This window comes from Prunus avium, chromosome 2 (genome assembly GCF_965620075.1).
Source record: "Prunus avium chromosome 2, drPruAviu1.hap1.1, whole genome shotgun sequence".
Taxonomy (NCBI): Eukaryota; Viridiplantae; Streptophyta; class Magnoliopsida; order Rosales; family Rosaceae; genus Prunus; species Prunus avium.
In genome coordinates this window covers 14,395,748-14,412,807 of record NC_142285.1, presented here as the reverse complement: position 1 = coordinate 14,412,807, position 17,060 = coordinate 14,395,748, and the positions used below count along the sequence as shown (strand labels likewise).

Sequence of the window (17,060 nt, the reverse complement as noted above, 5' to 3'; positions counted from 1 at the left end):
GCCCAAAACTTGGGCAACATTATAATACGGTGGGAGGAGTCATTTGGTTAAGTTTGAGTGAAATCCGATCTCTAGAACTACCCAAAATACCAACCACTCGAATTAGGAACGAACTGCCTTTGAACTTGAATTGTCCAATTTCTTACACCTATTGCTTTCGGATCGAGCCCAAAACCTGGGCAACATCATAATGTGGTGGGAGGAGTCATTTGGTTAAGTTTGAGTGAAATCCGATGTCTAGAACTATCCAAAACACCAACCACTCCAATTAGGAACGAATTCCCTTTGAACTTGAATTGTCCAATTTCTTACACCTATTGATTTCGGATCGAGCCCTGAACTTGGGCAACATCATAATGTGGTGGGAGGAGTCATTTGGTTAAGTTTGAGTGAAATCCGATCTCTAGAACTACCCAAAACACCAACCACTCCAATTAGGAACGAACTGCCTTTGAACTTGAATTGTCCAATTTTTTACACCTATTGATTTCGGATCGAGCCCAAAACTTGGGCAGCATCATAATATGGTGGGAGGAGTCATTTGGTTAAGTTTGAGTGAAATCCGATCTCTAGAACTCCCCAAAACACCAACCACTCCAATTAGGAACGAACTGCCTTTGAACTTGAATTGTCTAGTTTCTAACACCTATTGATTTCGGATCGTGCCCAAAACATGGGCAACATCATAATATGGTGGGAGGAGTCATTTGGTTAAGTTTGAGTGAAATCCGATCTCTAGAACTCCCCAAAACACCAACCACTCCAATTAGGAACGAACTGCCTTTGAACTTGAATTGTCCAATTTCTTACACCTATTGATTTCGGATCGAGCCCAAAACTTGGGGAACATCAAAATATGGTGGGAGGAGTCGTTTGGTTAAGTTTGAGTGAAATCCGATCTCTAGAACTACCCAAAACACCAACCACTCGAATTAGGAACGAACTACCTTCGAACATGAATTGTCCATTTTCTTTCACTTATTGATTTTGGATCGAGCCCAATACTTGGGCAACGTCATAATATGGTGGGAGGAGTCATTTGGTTAATTTTGAGTGAAATCAGATCTCTAGAACTACCCAATACACCAACCACCCCAATTTGGAACGAACTGCCTTTGAACTTGAATTGTCCAATTTTTTACACCTATTGATTTCGGATCGAGCCCAAAACTTGGGCAACATCATAACATGGTGGGAGGAGTCATTTGGTTAATTTCGAGTGAAATCCGATCTCTTGAACTACCCAAAACACCAACCACTCCAATTAGGAACGAACTGCTTTCGAACTTGAATTGTCCCATTTCTTACACCTATTGAGTTCGGATCGAGCCCAACACTTGGACAACATCATAATGTGGTGGGAGGAGTCATTTGGTTAATTTTGAGTGAAATCCGATCTCTAGAACTACCGAATACACCAACCACCCCAATTAGGAACAAACTGCTTACGAACATGAATTGTCCAATTTCTTACACCTATTGATTTTGGATCGAGCCCCAAACTTGGGCAACATCATAATATGGTGGGAGGAGTCATTCGGTTAATTTTGAGTGAAATCTGATCTCTAGAACAACCCAGAACTTGGGCTACATCATAATATGGTGGGAGGAGTCATTTGGTTAAGTTTCAGTGAAATCCGATCTCTAGAACTACCCAAAACACCAACCACTCCAATTAGGAATGAACTGACTGTGAACTTGAATTGTCCAATTTCTTACACCTATTGATTTCGGATCAAGCCAAAAACTTGGGCAACATCATAATATGGTGGGAGGAGTCATTTGGTTAAGTTTGAGTGAAATCCGATCTCTAGAACTACCCAAAACACCAAACACTCCAATTAGGAACGAACTGCCTTTGAACTTGAATTGTCCAATTTCTTACACCTATTGATATCGGATAGAGCCCAACACTTGGGCAACATCATAATATGGTGGGAGGAGTCATTTGGTTAATTTTGAGTGAAATCCGATCTCTAGAACAACCCAATAAACCAAGCACCCCAATTAGGAACGAACTGGCTTTGACCTTGAATTGTCCAAATTCTTACACCTATTGATTTTGGATCGAGCCCAAAACGTGGGCAACATCATAATATGGTGGGTGGAGGAATTTGGTTAATTTTGAGTGAAATCCGATCTCTAGAACTATGGAACACACCAACTACTTCAATTAGGAACGCACAGCCTTTGAACTTGAATTGTCCAATTTCTTACACCTATTGATTTCGGATAGAGCCCAACACTTGGGCAACAACGTAATATGGTGGGAGGAGTCATTTGGTTCATTTTGAGTGAAATCCGATCTCTAGAACTACCCAATACACCAACCACCCCAATTAGGAACAAACTGCTTACGAACATGAATTGTCCAATTTCTTACACCTATTGATTTTGGATCAAGCCTCAAACTTGGGCAACATCATAATATGGTGGGAGGAGTCATTCGGTTAATTTTGAGTGAAATCTGATCTCTAGAACAACCCAAAACTTGGGCTACATCATAATATGGTGGGAGGAGTCATTTGGTTAAGTTTCAGTGAAATCCGATCTCTAGAACTACCCAAAACACCAACCACTCCAATTAGGAATGAACTGACTGTGAACTTGAATTGTCCAATTTCTTACACCTATTGATTTCGGATCAAGCCAAAAACTTGGGCAACATCATAATATGGTGGGAGGAGTCATTTGGTTAAGTTTGAGTGAAATCCGATCTCTAGAACTACCCAAAACACCAAACACTCCAATTAGGAACGAACTGCCTTTGAACTTGAATTGTCCAATTTCTTACACCTATTGATTTCGGATAGAGCCCAACACTTGGGCAACATCATAATATGGTGGGAGGAGTCATTTGGTTAATTTTGAGTAAAATCCGATCTCTAGAACAACCCAATACACCAAGCACCCCAATTAGGAACAAACTAGCTTTGACCTTGAATTGTCCAAATTCTTACACTTATTGATTTTGGATCGAGCCCAAAACGTGGGCAACATCATAATATGGTGGGTGGAGGCATTTGGTTAATTTTGAGTGAAATCCGATCTCTAGAACTATGGAATACACCAACTACTTCAATTAGGAACGTACAGCCTTTGAACTTGAATTGTCCAATTTCTTACACCTATTGATTTCGGATAGAGCCCAACACTTGTGCAACCTCCTAATATGGTGGGAGGAGTCATTTGGTTAATTTTGAGTGATATCCGATCTCTAGAACTACCCAATACACCAACCACCCCAATTAGGAACAAACTGCTTTCGAACATGAATTGTCCAATTTTTTACACCTATTGATTTCAGATCGAGCCCAGAACTTGGGCAACATCATAATATGATGGGAGGAGTCATTTGGTTAATTTGGAGTGAAATCCGGTCTCTAGAACTACCCAAAACACCAACCACTCCAATTAGGAACGAACTGCCTTTGAACTTGAATTGTCCAATTTCTTACACCTATTGATTTCGGATAGAGCCCAACACTTGGGCATCGTCATAATATGGTGGGAGGAGTCATTTGGTTAATTTTGAGTAGGGGTGGGCATATGAACCGAAAAATCGGAAAACCGAACCGCACCGGAAGAAAAAAAACCGGAAAAAACCGAGTTGACTAAAAAGTCAACAAAATTGGACCGAACTGGACCGGACCGGTTTAAACCGGTTCCAGTTCCGGTTTTACATATGACAGAACCGGACCGGACCGGACCGAACCGGTCCAGTATTTAATATATAATATAAAATATAAAAATATTATTTTATTAGCTCAGTTCTATTTTGTTAGAATAGAACTGGCCATATATGATAAAACCTAACCCCTTTTAGTTTACGCGAATTAGGTTTTCCTCAGTCCCTCTCTTCTCTCTCACTCTCCTTCTATTCTCTCAGATGCAGATCTCGCCGCCATCGCACAGCTCAAGTGACTCCCCAAGACCTCGCCAGATTTGGTACATTTTCGTGCTAATTTTATCTGGGTTGTAGTCGGATTGATGATTTATCGCTCGTTTTCGTGCTCAGTATTTCTTTTTCTTTTCATTAACGTGCTATTGAGGTCATTCTTGTGGCGTGCCTAATTGGGTTTCTTGAATATTGAATTTGTATTGGTGATTTTGAATATTTTAAGAAATGGGTTTTGTTTGTGGTGATATTTTGTTTTTGCATTTCAAAATTTCGATATTGGATTATGGTTTATTATAAAGCACAGGGCTCAGTTTGTGATTGTCTGCGTGCTTATCGAAAACTAATTTGGATTTGTTTGTTCAGGTCCTGCTTCTTGGCTGAGCAGCTATGTATTTCGTTTGCATCTGCATACCAGTAGTTTAGGATGTTTGTTTGGAGTAATGGCATCATATTCGGTTTTGTTTTTGGATTTGCTCAACCTGCATGTGATAAACTTACATGTTCTAGTTCACCTAACATCTTTGCAATTGAGTTTCCTAATGAGATGAAAGGTTTTTCAATTTATATTAGATGGTCTGCCCATACTATCAAGTTATTTATCATTAAGGGTTTAGGGTTTAGGGTCTTCTTCTGTATTGAGAACTAGGACTCTTTTCTTTCACAGGTTTATCTAGATGAGATCAAAGAACAGGCAGGCCCAAAAGTTGGTGAGTCTCTCTATCTCTCTCCCACAAATGTACACATAAGTGGAGCATTATGATGAGGAAGTTGGTTAGACTTTTTACAAGACTATATATTTAGCTCGAAGGCTTCTGTTTTATCATGAATTAGGTTTTGTTTTAAAGTATTGGAAACTTGTTATTATATCAAGCTAAATTTCTGGAAACGCCATATATCCATTTTTTCACCTTTACATCATGCTCAATAGATGCTTTCAATGTGTTTTCATCGCTTAATCCCAACAAGTGGATTGAATTTAAGTTGCAAGATACTGCAAGGGTTAGCCACAACACTCAATTGTTCAGGTATATCCTCTGGACTCTCTCCAGATTTCTTAAATATATTAAACTATTATCTGAAAGAAATTAATTTAGATCAGAAGAATCACAGCAAGAACAAATTTTTGTAGTTTCAAATAAATCTGCAATAATATGAAGATGTCCTTTTTATTTATTTATGTTTCCTATAGGTTTTTAGACATGGAAATTGATTTCTTTTAGTTGTCTGTAAAAATTGGCAGATTTACTGGTACTTGGCTTTAGCTTGTTCAGATGGTGGGTTGTTTGGTTTTTAAAAGATCTGGTACTTGGCTTTAGCTTGTTCAGATGGTGGATGGTGTTTTATGCAGATCTTTGAGGAGAAGAAGCAGTAGCAAGAGCAGCTTAAGCAGTTTAATAGTAGTTTTGATAAATAATTAATTGCATTAATTGGATGGGTTTATCAGTTTATTAATGCTGCTATGTTGAATCCATTGAGTTAGGTATTTGTTTTTAGTTTGATGTGATTTAATGATGTATACTATTAATATATATATATATATATATATATATATAGTTGCATTTTTGCCTAATGTTTTAATGTGTGTTTTTATTTGTAGATCTTACAATTTTACTGGCACCTACCAACTCAAGTCCTTCGTTCCAGTGATAATTTAATATGTGAAGCCTTCGTTGGTGTTATTATATGTTAATTTTTGGCTTATGTTTCAAATTTCAAATTTGGTTTGTAATTTAATTATTAATTTTTACGTTGAGATATAATTCCTAAGATTGTATGTTTGGTTTGGATGACCATGTTTTGTATTTGGAAGTTAAGATGGCATGTAGAAATTATTTTAGGCCAAATTTTTATAGGAATGTGAATTTGGAAGTTAAGATGGCATGTAGAAATTATTTTAGGCCAAATTTTTATAGGAATGTGAATAGGGTCTTATATGCTACTTAAGCCCACAAAGAAACAAATTGTTTTATTTTAAAAAAAAAGTAAACCGGCCCAAACCGGCCAAAACCGGAAAATCGGACCGGATCAGACAGTTCGGCTTGATCCGGGTTTTCTTCTATTTTTTTAAAAAATCGGACCGGACCGGACCGGATGAACAGTACCGGTTTCGGTTTCGGGTTAAGTTCTGAACCGGGCCGAATGGGACCGCGCCCAGCCCTAATTTTGAGTGAAATCCGATCTCTAGAACTACCCAATACACCAACCACCCCGATTAGGAACAAACTGCTTTTGAACATGAATTGTAAAATTTCTTACACCTATTGATTTCGGATCGAGCCCAAAACTTGGGCTACATCATAATATGGTGGGAGGAGTCATTTGGTTAAGTTTCAGTGAAATCCGATCTCTAGAACTACCCAAAACACCAACCACTCCAATTAGGAATGAACTGACTTTGAACTTGAATTGTCCAATTTCTTACACCTATTGATTTCGGATCAAGCCAAAAACTTGGGCAACATCATAATATGGTGGGAGGAGTCATTTGGTTAAGTTTGAGTGAAATCCGATCTCTAGAACTACCCAAAACACCAAACACTACAATTAGGAACGAACTGCCTTCGAACTTGAATTGTCCAATTTCTTACACCTATTGATTTCGGATAGAGCCCAACACTTGGGCATCGTCATAATATGGTGGGAGGAGTCATTTGGTTAATTTTGAGTGAAATCCGATCTCTAGAACAACCCAATACACCAAGCACCCCAATTAGGAATGAACTGGCTTTGACCTTGAATTGTCCAAAGTCTTACACCTATTGATTTTGGATCGAGCCCAAAACGTGGGCAACATCATAATTTGGTGGGTGGAATCATTTGGTTAATTTTGAGTGAAATCCGATCTCTAGAAATATGGAACACACCAACTACTTCAATTAGGAACGAACTACCTTTCAACTTGAATTGTCCAATTTCTTACACCTATTGATTTCGGATCGATCCCAAAACTTGGGCAACATCATAATATGGTGGGAGGAGTCATTTGGTTAAGTTTGAGTGAAATCCGATCTCTAGAACTACGGAACACACCAACCACTCCGATTCGGAAGGAACTGCCTTGGAACGTAAATTGTCCAATTTCTTACACCTATTGATTTTGGATTGAGCCCAAAACTTGGGCAACATCATAATATGGTGGGTGTTGTCATTTGGTTCATTTTTAGTGAAATCCGATCTCTAGAACTATGGAATACACCAACCACTTCTATTAGGAACGTACTGCCTTTGAACTTGAATTGTTCAATTTCTTACGCCTATTGATCTCGGATCGAGCCCAAAACTTCGGCAACAACATAATATGGTGGGAGGAGTCATTTCGCTAAGTTTGAGTGAAATCCGATCTCCAGAACTACCCAAAACACCAACCACTCCAATTTGGAACGAACTGCCTTTGAACTTGAATTGTCCAATTTCTTACACCTATTAATCTCGGATCGAGCCCAAAACTTCGGCAACAACATAATATGGTGGGAGGAGTCGTTTCGCTAAGTTTGAGTGAAATCCGATCTCCAGAAATACCCAAAACACCAACCACTCCAATTAGGAACGAACTCCCTTTGAACTTGAATTGTTCAATTTCTTACAACAATTGATTTCGGATCGAGCCCAAAACTTGGGCAACATCATAATATGGTGGGAGGAGTCATTTGGTTATTTTTGAGTGCAATCGGATCCCTAGAACTACACAATACACCAACCACCCCAATTAGGAACGAACTGCCATTGAACTTGAATTGTCCAATTTCTTACACCTATTGATTTCGGATCGAGCCCAAAACCTGGGCAACATCATAATATGGTGGGAGGAGTCATTTGGATAAGTTTGAGTGAAATCCGGTCTCTAGGACTGTGGAATACACCAACCACTCCGACGAGGAACGAACTGCCTTTGAACTTGAATTGTCCAATTTCTTACACCTATTGATTTCAGCTCGAGCCCAAAACTTGGGCAACATCATAATATGGTGGGAGGAGTCATTTGGTTAATTTTGAGTGCAATCTTATCCCTAGAACTACACAATACACCAACCACCCCAATTAGGAACGAACTGCCGTTGAACTTGAATTGTCCAATTTCTTACACCTATTGATTTCGGATCGAGCCCAAAAGTTGGGCAACATCATAATATGGTGGGAGGAATCATTTGGATATGTTTGAGTGAAATCCGATCTCTAGAACTACCCAACACACCAACCACTCCAATTTGGAACGAACTGCCTTTGAACTTGAATTGTCCAGTTTCTTACACATATTGATCTCGGATCGAGCCCAAAACTTCGGCAACAACATAATATTGTGGGAGGAGTCATTTCGCTAAGTTTGAGTGAAATCCGATCTCCAGAACTACCCAAAACACCAACCACTCCAATTAGGAACGAACTGCCATTGAACTTGAATTGTTCAATTTCTTACACCTATTGATTTTTGATCGCGCCCAAAACTTGGGCAACATCATAATATGGTGGGAGGAGTCATTTGGTTAAGTTTTTGTGAAATCCGATCTCTAGAACTACCCAAAACACCAACCACTCCAATTAGGAACGAACTGCCTTTGAACTTGAATTGTCCAATTTCTTACACCTATTGATTTCGGATCGAGCCCAAAACTTGGGCAACATCATAATAAGGTGGGAGGAGTCATTTGGTTAGTTTTGAGTGAAATCCAGTCTCTAGAACTTTGGAATACAGCAACTACTCCGATTAGGAACGAACTGCTTTTGAACTTGAATTGTCCAATTTCTTACAACTATTGATTTCGGATCGAGCCCAAAACTTGGGCAACATCAAAATGTGGTGGGAGGAGTCATTTGGTTAAGTTTGAGTGAAATCCGATCTCTAGAACTACCCAAAACACCAACCACTCCAATTAGGAACGAACTGCCTTAGAATTTGTATTGTCCAATTTTTTACACCTATTGATTTCGGATCGAGCCCAAAACTTGGGCAACATTATAATATTGTGGGAGGAGTCATTTCGTTAAGTTTGAGTGAAATCCGATCCCTAGAACTACACAATACACCAACCACTCCAATTAGGAACAAACTGCCTTTGAATTTGAATTGTTCAATTTCTTACACCTATTGATTTCGGATCGAGCCCAAAACTTGGGCAACATCATAATATTGTGGGAGGAGTCATTTGGTTAGGTTTCAGTGAAATCCGATCTCTAGAACTACCCAAAACACCAACCACTCCAATTAGGAACGAACTTCCTTTGAACTTGAATTGTCCAATTTCTTACACCTATTGATTTCGGATCGAGCCCAAAACTTGAACAACATCATAATATGGTGGGAGGTGTCATTTTGTTAGTTTTGAGTGAAATCCGATCTCTAGAACTATGGAATACACCAACCACACCGATTAGGAACGTACTGCCTTCGAACATAAATTGTCCAATTTCCTACACCTATTGATTTCGGATCGAGCCCGAAACTTGGGCAACATCCTAATATGGTGGGAGGAGTCATTTGGTTAAGTTTGAGTGAAATCCGATCCCTAGAACTACCCAAAACACCAACCACTACAATTAGGAACGAACTGCCTTTGAACTTGAATTGTTCAATTTCTTACACCTAATGATTTCGGATCGAGCCAAAAACTTGGGCAACATCATAATATGGTGGGTGGAGTCATTTGGTTAGTTTTTAGTGAAATCCGATCTTTAGAACCGTGGAATACACCAACCACTCCTATTAGGAACGAACTACCTTTGTACATAAATTGTCCAATTTCTTACACCTATTGATTTCGGATCGAGCCCAAAACTTGGGCAACATCAAAATATGGTGGGAGGAGTCATTTCGTTAAGTTTGAGTGAAATCCGATCTCTAGAACTACCCAAAACACCAACCACTCCAATTAGAAATGAACTGCCTTTGAACTTGAATTGTCCAATTTCTTACACCTATTGATTTCGTATCGAGCCCAAAACTTGGGCAACATCATAATATGGTGTGGGGAGTCATTTGGTTAAGTTTGAGTGAAATCCGATCTCTAGAACTGTGAAATCCGATCTCTAGAACTACCCAAAACACCAACCACTCCAATTAGAAATGAACTGCCTTTGAACTTGAATTGTCCAGTTTCTTACACATATTGATCTCGGATCGAGCCCAAAACTTCGGCAACAACATAATATTGTGGGAGGAGTCATTTCGCTAAGTTTGAGTGAAATCCGATCTCCAGAACTACCCAAAACACCAACCACTCCTATTAGGAACGAACTGCCTTTGTACATAAATTGTCCAATTTCTTACACCTATTGATTTCGGATCGAGCCCAAAACTTGGGCAACATCAAAATATGGTGGGAGGAGTCATTTCGTTAAGTTTGAGTGAAATCCGATCTCTAGAACTACCCAAAACACCAACCACTCCAATTAGGAACGAACTGCCTTTGAACTTGAATTGTCCAATTTCATACACCTATTGATTTCGGATCGAGCCCAAATCTTGGGCAACATCATAATATGGTGGGAGGAGTCATTTGGTTAGTTTTGAGTGAAATCCGAACTCTAGAACTATTGAATACACCAACCACTCCAATTAGGAACGAACTGCCTTTGAACATAAATTGTCCAATTTCTTACACCTATTGATTTCGGATTAGGACCAAAACTTGGGCAACATCATAATACGGTGGGAGGAGTCATTTGGTTAAGTTTGAGTGAAATCCAATTTGTAGAACTACCCAAAACACCAACCACTCCAATCAGGAACGAACTGCCTTTGAACTTGAATTGTCCAATTTCTTACACCTATTGATTTCGGATTAGGACCAAAACTTGGGCAACATCATAATACGGTGGGAGGAGTCATTTGGTTAAGTTTGAGTGAAATGCAATCTGTAGAACTACCCAAAACACCAACCACTCCAATCAGGAACGAACTACCTTTGAACTTGACGTGTCCAATTTCTTACACCTATTGATTTCCGATCAGGACCAAAACTTGGGCAACATCATAATACGGTGGGAGGAGTCATTTGGTTAAGTTTGAGTGAAATACGACTTCTAGAACTACCCAAAACACCAACCACTCCAATCAGGAACGAACTGCCTTTGAACTTGAATTGTTCAATTTCTTACATCTATTGATTTCGGATCGAGCCCAAAACTTGGGCAACATCATAATGTGGTGGGAGGAGTCATTTGGTTAGTTTTGAGTGAAATCCGATCTCTAGAACTATGGACTACACCAACCACTCCGATTAGGAACGAACTGCCTTTGAACATAAATTGTCCAATTTCTTACACCTATTGATTTCGGATCGAGCCCAAAACTTGGGCAACATCAGAATATGGTGGGAGGAGTCGTTTCGTTAAGTTTGAGTGAAATCCGATCTCTAGAACTACCCAAAACACCAACCACTCCAATTAGGAACGGACTGCCTTTTAACTTGAATTGTCCACGTTTTTACACCTTTTGATTTCGGATCGACCCCAAAACTTGGGTAACATCGTAATATGGTGGGAGGAGTCATTTGGTTAAGTTTGAGGGAAATCCGATCTCTAGAACTACCCAAATCACCAACCACTCCAATTAGGAACGAACTGCCTTTGAACTTGAATTGTCCAATTTCTTACACCTATTGATTTCGGATCGAGCCCAAAACATGGGCAACATCATAATACGGTGGGAGGAGTCATTTGGTTAGTTTTGAGTGAAATTTGATCTCCAGAACTATGGAATACACCAACCACTCCGATTTGGAACGAACTGCCTTTGAACATAAATTGTCCAATTTCTTACACCTATTGATTTCGGATCGAGCTCAAAACTTGGGCAACATCATAATATGGTGGGAGGAGTCATTTGGTTAAGTTTTGGATTAAATCCGATCTCTAGAACTATGGAATACACCAACCACTCCGATTAGGAACGAACTGCCTTTGAACATAAATTGTCCAATTTCTTACACCTATTGATTTCGGATCGAGTTCAAAACTTGGGGAACACCGTAATATGGTGGGAGGAGTCATTTGGTTAGTTTTGAGTGAAATCAGATCTCTAGAACTATGGAATACACCAACCACTCCGATTAGGAACGAACTGCCTTTGAACATAAAATGTCCAATTTCTTACACCTATTGATTTCGGATCGAGTTCAAAACTTGGGCAACACCGTAATATGGTGGGAGGAGTCATTTGGTTAGTTTTGAGTGAAATTAGATCTCTAGAACTATGGAATACACCAACCACCCCGATTAGGAACGAACTTCCTTTGGACATAAATTGTCCAATTTCTTACACCTATTGATTTCGAATTGTGCCCAAAACTTGGGCAACATCATAATATGGTGGGAGGAGTCATTTGGTTTAGTTTGAGTGAAATCCGATCTCTAGAACAACCCAAAGCAACAACCACTCCAATTAGGAACGAACTGCCTTTGAACTTGAATTGTCCAATTTCTTACCCCTATTGATTTCGGATCGAGCCCAAAACTGGGTCAACATCATAATATGGTGGGAGGAGTCATTTGGTTAGGTTTTAGTGAAATCCGATCTCTAGAACTACCCAAAACAACAACCACTCCAATTAGGAACGAACTGCCTTTGGACTTGAATTGTCCAATTTCTTACACCTATTGACTTCGGATCGAGCCCAAAACTTGGGCAAGATCATAATATGGTGGGAGGAGTCATTTGGTTAAGTTTGAGTGAAATCCGATCTCTAGAACTACCCAAAACACCAACCACTCCAATTAGGAACGAACTGCCTTTGAACTTGAATTGTCCAATTTCTTACACCTATTGATTTCGGATCGAGCCCAAAACTTGGTCAACATCATAATATGGTGGGAGGAGTCATTTGGTTAGTTTTGAGTGAAATCCGATCTCTAGAACTATGGAATACACCAACCACTCCGATTTGGAACGAACTGCCTTTGAGCATAAATTGCCCAATTCCTTACACCTATTGATTTCGGATCGAGCTCAAAACTTGGGGAACATCATAATATGGTGGAAGGAGTCATTTGGTTAGTTTTGAGTGAAATCCGAACTCTAGAACTATGGAATACACCAACCACTCCGATTAGGAACGAACTGCCTTTGAACATAAATTGTCCAATTTCTTACACCTATTGATTTCGGATCGAGTTCAAAACTTGGGCAACACCGTAATATGGTGGGAGGAGTCATTTGGTTAATTTTGAGTGAAATCAGATCTCTAGAACTATGGAATACACCAACCACTCCGATTAGGAACGAACTTCCTTTGGACATAAATTGTCCAATTTCTTACACCTATTGATTTCGAATTGTGCCCAAAACTTGGGTAACATCATAATATGGTGGGAGGAGTCATTTGGTTTAGTTTGAGTGAAATCCGATCTCTAGAACAACCCAAAGCAACAACCACTCCAATTAGGAACGAACTGCCTTTGAACTTGAATTGTCCAATTTCTTACCCCTATTGATTTCGGATCGAGCCCAAAACTGGGTCAACATCATAATATGGTGGGAGGAGTCATTTGGTTAGGTTTTAGTGAAATCCGATCTCTAGAACTACCCAAAACAACAACCACTCCAATTAGGAACGAACTGCCTTTGGACTTGAATTGTCCAATTTCTTACACCTATTGATTTCGGATCGAGCCCAAAACTTGGGCAACATCAGAATATGGTGGGATGAGTCATTTCGTTAAGTTTGAGTGAAATCCGATCTCTAGAACTACCCAAAACACCAACCACTCCAATTAGGAACGGACTACCTTTTAACATGAATTGTCCAATTTCTTACACCTATTGACTTCGGATCGAGCCCAAAACTTGGGCAACATCATAATATGGTGGGAGGAGTCATTTGGTTAGTTTTGAGTGAAATCCGATCCCTAGGACTACGGAATACACCAACCACTCCGATTTGGAACCAACTGCCTTTGTACATAAATTGTCCAATTTCTTACACCTATTGATTTCGGATCGAGCCCAAAACTTGGGCAACATCATAATACGGTGGGAGGGGTCATTTCGTTAATTTTGAGTGAAATCCGATCTCTAGAACTACCCAAAACACCAACCACTCCAATTAGGAACGAACTGCCAATGAACTTGAATTGTCCACGTTTTTACACCTTTTGATTTCGGATCGACCCCAAAACTTGGGCAACATCGTAATGTGGTGGGAGGAGTCATTTGGTTAAGTTTGAGTGAAATCCGATCTCTAGAACTACCCAAATCACCAACCACTCCAATTAGGAACGAACTGCCTTTGAACTTGAATTGTCCAATTTCTTACACCTATTGATTTCTGATCGAGCTCAAATCTTGGGCAACATCATAATATGGTGGGAGGAGTGATTTTGTTAGTTTTGAGTTAAATCCGATCCCTAGAACTATGGAATACACCAACTACTCCGATTTGGAACGAACTTCCTTTGAACATATATTGTCCCATTTCTTACACCTATTGACTTCGGATCGAGCCCAAAACCTGGGCAAGATCATAATATGGTGGGAGGAGTCATTTGGTTAAGTATGAATGAAATCCGATCTCCAGAACTACCCAAAACACCAACCACTCCAATTAGGAACGAACTGCCTTTCAACTTGAATTGTCCAATTTCTTACACCTATTGATTTCGGATCGAGCCCAAAACTTGGGCAACATCAGAATATGGTGGGATGAGTCATTTCGTTAAGTTTGAGTGAAATCCGATCTCTAGAACTACCCAAAACACCAACCACTCCAATTAGGAACGGACTGCCTTTTAACTTGAATTGTCCAATTTCTTACACCTATTGACTTCGGATCGAGTTCAAAACTTGGGCAACACCGTAATATGGTGGGAGGAGTCATTTGGTTAGTTTTGAGTGAAATCCGATCCCTAGGACTATGGAATACACCAACCACTCCGATTTGGAACCAACTGCCTTTGTACATAAATTGTCCAATTTCTTACACCTATTGATTTCGGATCGAGCCCAAAACTTGGGCAACATCATAATACGGTGGGAGGGGTCATTTCGTTAATTTTGAGTGAAATCCGATCTCTAGAACTACCCAAAACACCAACCACTCCAATTAGGAACGAACTGCCATTGAACTTGAATTGTCCACGTTTTTACACCTTTTGATTTCGGATCGACCCCAAAACTTGGGCAACATCGTAATATGGTGGGAGGAGTCATTTGGTTAAGTTTGAGTGAAATCCGATCTCTAGAACTACCCAAATCACCAACCACTCCAATTAGGAACGAACTGCCTTTGAACTTGAATTGTCCAATTTCTTACACCTATTGATTTCGGATCGAGCTCAAATCTTGGGCAACATCATAATATGGTGGGAGGAGTGATTTGGTTAGTTTTGAGTTAAATCCGATCCCTAGAACTATGGATTACACCAACGACTCCGATTTGGAACGAAGTTCCTTTGAACATATATTGTCCCATTTCTTACACCTATTGACTTCGGATCGAGCCCAAAACCTGGGCAAGATCATAATATGGTGGGAGGAGTCATTTGGTTAAGTATGAGTGAAATCCGATCTCTAGAACTACCCAAAACACCAACCACTCCAATTAGGAACGAACTGCCTTTCAACTTGAATTGTCCAATTTCTTACACCTATTGATTTCGGATCGAGCCCAAAACTTGGGCAACATCAGAATATGGTGGGATGAGTCATTTCGTTAAGTTTGAGTGAAATCCGATCTCTAGAACTACCCAAAACACCAACCACTCCAATTAGGAACGGACTGCCTTTTAACTTGAATTGTCCAATTTCTTACACCTATTGACTTCGGATCGAGCCCAAAACTTGGGCAACATCATAATATGGTGGGAGGAGTCATTTGGTTAGTTTTGAGTGAAATCCGATCCCTAGGACTATGGAATACACCAACCACTCCGATTTGGAACCAACTGCCTTTGTACATAAATTGTCCAATTTCTTACACCTATTGATTTCGGATCGAGCCCAAAACTTGGGCAACATCATAATACGGTGGGAGGGGTCATTTCGTTAATTTTGAGTGAAATCCGATCTCTAGAACTACCCAAAACACCAACCACTCCAATTAGGAACGAACTGCCATTGAACTTGAATTGTCCACGTTTTTACACCTTTTGATTTCGGATCGACCCCAAAACTTGGGCAACATCGTAATATGGTGGGAGGAGTCATTTGGTTAAGTTTGAGTGAAATCCGATCTCTAGAACTACCCAAATCACCAACCACTCCAATTAGTAACGAACTGCCTTTGAACTTGAATTGTCCAATTTCTTACACCTATTGATTTCGGATCGAGCTCAAATCTTGGGCAACATCATAATATGGTGGGAGGAGTGATTTGGTTAGTTTTGAGTTAAATCCGATCCCTAGAACTATGGAATACACCGACGACTCCGATTTGGAACGAACTTCCTTTGAACATATATTGTCCCATTTCTTACACCTATTGACTTCGGATCGAGCCCAAAACCTGGGCAAGATCATAATATGGTGGAAGGAGTCATTTGGTTAAGTATGAGTGAAATTCGATCTCTAGAACTACCCAAAACACCAACCACTCCAATTAGGAACGAACTGCCTTTCAACTTGAATTGTCCAATTTCTTACACCTATTGATTTCGGATCGAGCCCAAAACTTGGGCAACATCATAATATGGTGGGTGGAGTCATTTGGTTAGTTTTGAGTGAAGTCCGATCTCTAGAACTATGGAATACACCAACCACTCCGATTTGGAACGAACTGCCTTTAAACATAAATTGTCCAATTTCTTACACCTATTGATTTCGGATCGAGCCCAAAACTTGGGCAACATCATAATACGGTGGGAGGAGTCATTTGGTTAAGTTTGAGTGAAATCCGATCCCTAGAACTACCCAAAACACCAATCACTCCAATTAGGAACGAACTGCCTTTGAACTTGAATTGTCCAATTTCTTACACCTATTGATTTCGGATCGAGCCCAAAAATGGGGCAACATCATAATATGGTGGGAGGAGTCAGTTGGTTAAGCTTTAGTGAAATCCGATCTCTAGAACTACCAAAAACAACAACCACTCCAATTAGAAACGAACTGCCTTTGAAATTGAATTGTCCAATTTCTTACACCTATTGATTTCAGATCGAGCCCAAAACTTGGGCGACATCATAATATGGTGGGAGGATACTTTTGGTTAGTTTTGAGTGAAATCCGTTC

At 39.8% G+C, this 17,060-nt stretch overlaps 1 long non-coding RNA gene across 2 annotated transcripts; it reads left to right on the top strand.

Annotated features, from left to right (window-relative positions):
• The first annotated feature begins 3,810 nt into the window (after nucleotides 1-3,810).
• On the top strand, nucleotides 3,811-5,688 carry LOC110763248 (uncharacterized). 2 transcript variants are annotated; one of them, XR_015833537.1, is made up of 3 exons: nucleotides 3,811-3,948; nucleotides 4,566-5,381; nucleotides 5,499-5,688. It is a non-coding gene; the product is annotated as an uncharacterized LOC110763248 (long non-coding RNA). The 2 variants fall into 2 exon arrangements; XR_002527701.2 differs by lacking the exon at nucleotides 5,499-5,688 and having other exon boundaries at nucleotides 4,566-5,394.
• The last annotated feature ends 11,372 nt before the right edge of the window (nucleotides 5,689-17,060 follow it).